Source organism: Prunus persica, chromosome G3, assembly GCF_000346465.2.
Source record: "Prunus persica cultivar Lovell chromosome G3, Prunus_persica_NCBIv2, whole genome shotgun sequence".
NCBI lineage: Eukaryota > Viridiplantae > Streptophyta > Magnoliopsida > Rosales > Rosaceae > Prunus > Prunus persica.
In genome coordinates, this window is record NC_034011.1 from 16073690 (window position 1) to 16077585 (window position 3896).

Below are 3896 nucleotides of genomic sequence, written 5' to 3' on the forward strand. Positions count from 1 at the left end.
GAGCCCAAATATGTGGGTAAGCATAAAAGAGAGAAAAAGAGAGCCCAATACCCTAGGAAATTAGCCCATCACCATAAATAAAATAGCCCGTCATTTAAGCCCATTCCCTTGGCAGGCTAACCAATCACTTTAGCAAAAACCCAAGCAGCAAAGAAAATATCCATAGTCTCCAGCACTTAGCTAGAAACATGAACCATGATGAAAGCCAAAGTGTTATGTCAGTGAGATGCTGAGAGGCTCCAGCACATGGGCTAAGAATGAACACTAAGGTGGAACACGCAAAGAACAAGGGGATATTAGCGCGCGTAGGTTGCTAGGAGCCAAGGCACCCTTCAAACCAGTGTACATACCCATTTCTTTCCCCCCATCATATCTAGCCATGGAAGATGGGAGAAAAGAAGGAAGAAAGATGGCTGAAAATGGGATTCCTTTACTGGAACAGCTGCCGGAAAAGCCTAGAGCTCCTCAAACCCTGTTTTCGTGCGATTGGGCAGAGAGAATTTCACCCAATAGGATGAGTCAAAGGAAGAGAAGAGAAATGAGAGGAAAGACTTGGCTAAATTGGATAGAAACTGTTAGGGTTTCTTGGGAAGAAGGAGCTTCCAGCTCCTACAAAAAGAGACATTTCCTACCCACCATCTAAACCTACATCTAGAGAGCAAGCTTCATCTCTCATATATGAAACTTTGCAATTTCGAGCCTCATTCCTCCATCTCCTCCCATTTTTTCTTCTGGTAAGTCATTCTAGAGCTTGATAGATCCTTTGTCAAGCTGCGGGAAAATTACCCAAAACACCCAATATTTCACCACTAGCTACAACACACATCTGGAGAGCAAGCTTCATCTCTCACCTCTGAAACCTCTGTAATTTCGAGGCACATCCTTCCATCTCTCCCCATTTTCCCTTTTGGTAAACTGTTCCAAAGCTTGACAAAGTTTCATTGAGCTGTCGGAAACTACTCAACACACCCAATATACCCCCATCCCTTTTTCTCTTCAACAAACCCACTTAGAATCCCTTCCCCTTCTCCTTAGAACCCTTGTTTCTCATAGGAACTCACAGCTCTCTCTTTTTAATGCTAAACTCTTTATTGCTTTGCTTCCATGCCACAAGCCTCTCATGCCAAGCTAAGAATCTACCTGTAAGCGACTGTTAGTTTTGCTGGTGAAGGTAACGAAGGTGCTTCCTAAGATTTAGCTACCCTTTCGAAGCATTCTCGGGAGCTAATTCTTGAACTCAGACCTAGGGGAAATTTTCTCTCATTTGGTTCTTTACGGCAACCCAGACCCGTAGTAGCTGCTGGAACGAAAAAGCCCCCTACACTTCTCTTATATTTTCTCTCCATAAGGCTTGCTAAAAAATGCCACAAATCCCATTTGATACATCACTTTCATTTATAATGCTATGTATAAGATAGTGTCTGGTTTATTGGATTAAACTGTGGAATGAAATGGCCATTCCCATCAACTGTTAATCCCCCGAAATGTGAAATAATACCAATTGCATTTTTTACCCCATTTCAGTTTCTTATCTACTCTTAAACTCTCTCTCCACACTCCATTCTTATCTACATTCCATTTTACTAAATCTAGATTGCATTCCATCCACAAACCAAACACCACCCAACTATCAAAGTAATTTCATGCCCCAAGGATTAACTTCATACACGGTTTGACAGAAAAGGCTAAAAGAACTAGCCCAACTGCATCAATGCTTCCTAATACTGATATACATGTATGTTATAAAAAGAGAACAAATGAAATACAATACAGATGGAACATCAAAAGAAAAATTATGGACTCTGCCTGTATAGCAGAATAAATGTCTATTTATGTATAAACTACAGACATCAAAAAGCTATTACAATTGCAAAACAAATTATAAAGATTCATGTGGCTAATGTACAGACTATAAATGAACACCTACAATTTTTCTTCTTTGGATGAAAGAAAACAACAAAGAAACACAGAATCCAATTGCATAAATTGCCAAAACCATTAAAACAACAATGGAGCGGGAATAAAACCATAATAAACTATCAATACGACTGCACTACAATGCCAATACAACAGGTGAAAAACAGCAATACAACATCAATAACATCAGCAGTATCAGACAATTTTAAACAAGGAACAAACCCATTCACTATTTCAAACAAGGAATCATCAGAATTAGACAATTTTAGTCAAACCCTTAAACCCTAAACCAATTTTAGAGAAACCCTTAAAGTTTAAATCGATTTCAGAGAAACCCCTAAACCAATTTTAGAGAAACCCTTAAACCAATTTTATAGAAACCCCTAAACTCTAAACCAATTTCAGGAAACCCCTAAACCCTAAACCAATTTCGAAGAAACCCCTAAACCAATTTCTTAGAAATCCATAAACCCTAAACCAACTTCAGAGAAACCCCTAAACCCTAAGAAAAAGACGATGAACGATACCTATTGGAGGTGAACGATGGAGTTGAGCTTCAATGAACAGACACTATTGGGAGAGGAAGAGCACTGTGTCAGAGAGAGAGAGCTACACAAGAGAGAGAGAGAGAGAGAGAGAGAGAGAGACCGAGAGCAGCACACGACAAAGAAACTGCGAAGAGAGAGTGAGAGCTGAGCGATAGAGAGACAGAATGAAGAGAGAGGGAGAGTTGCGTGATAGAGAGACAGAATGAAGAGAGAGTGAGAGCTGCGCGATAGAGAGAGACAGAGCTGAGAGAGAACTAAATTTCAAAAAAAGTGTTATGTGTACAATAAGTGAACAATAAATATGTATTTATAGGTGATATTTGCAAAATTTGTGAGGAAATATGGCACTTCCAGATAAAAGTAGAAAAGCAGTGGCATTAAGCGCTATTTCCCTAAAATCTTATTGGTTTTGTTTTTTTGGCCTGATATTGTCTTTTTTATTTTTCTCTCTTTATCTTTGGATTTGGATCCACGCGCAATTGCATGCCACAAGCAAGTTGAGCCGGGGCTTGCCCAAACCATATGGTCCATATCTGAAGTTAAATCTTCATCCACCGTCAGCTTTTTTTTTGTTCGATTTATAATTTATTTATTATTTATTACGATTGCCCTAACATAATTACATTGCAAGACCAATAAAATGGTTTTGTGTAAATGAATAATGAGCAAAAATATAATAATTATAGGGTAAGCAACAAAGTTACAAATTAGGTTACGCTAATCCCAACAGATTAAAATGCAGGAATAAAAGAAAAATAAAATACAAAAAAACAGTCCATCATATTTGACCAGGACACAAGAACATGTTCGAATTAATTTGTTAATTGTTGTACTTTTCTTGCCTGGAATATATCTAGCGATTAATTTTTCTAATTGTATTTGGTTTTAGTTTTCTTAGTTTTCTCGTGTTTAGTTCAGGCCGCGAATCTTTTTAAGATTACCCTATCGTTCCTCACTTTCACGTTGAGTTTCGGACAATTTCATTCTATCCGCTGTATACTCTTATAATGTTTAATATAGCATTTTTTTTAAAAAAAAAATTTATAAACGCAGTAAGTTTAGCTTTATAATAATAAAACTTAGAACTTGAAAGATCGAAAAAGGTTCTTCCAATAGGGTGTCCATGTGCATGGATAAGTTTCTCAAAATCTAGCAACTTCCATGTATTGGGTTAGCAAAAATAATCAATATAAGAAAAAGTACCAGATATAAGGGCTGAGAGGTTGCATTGCACGTGAGAGGTTGCATTGCACGTCTATAATAATTAGTAGTAGTATTATAATTAAACACATCTAGAACACTTAATTAATTATGATTAACTTTGTTGATGGCTTAATTGAAACCACATGTTATGACTTTTTGTTGTGTTAGGGCCTAACCGCCGCTCTAATAACTATGTGAAGCTCCTCCGTCCCCTGGTGGGTGTGCCGC

The 3896-nt window shown here is 37.7% G+C and overlaps 1 pseudogene; it reads left to right on the forward strand.

The window, feature by feature from the left end:
- The window catches only part of LOC18782098, a 7825-nt pseudogene continuing 6389 nt past the window's right edge, over positions 2461–3896 (forward strand).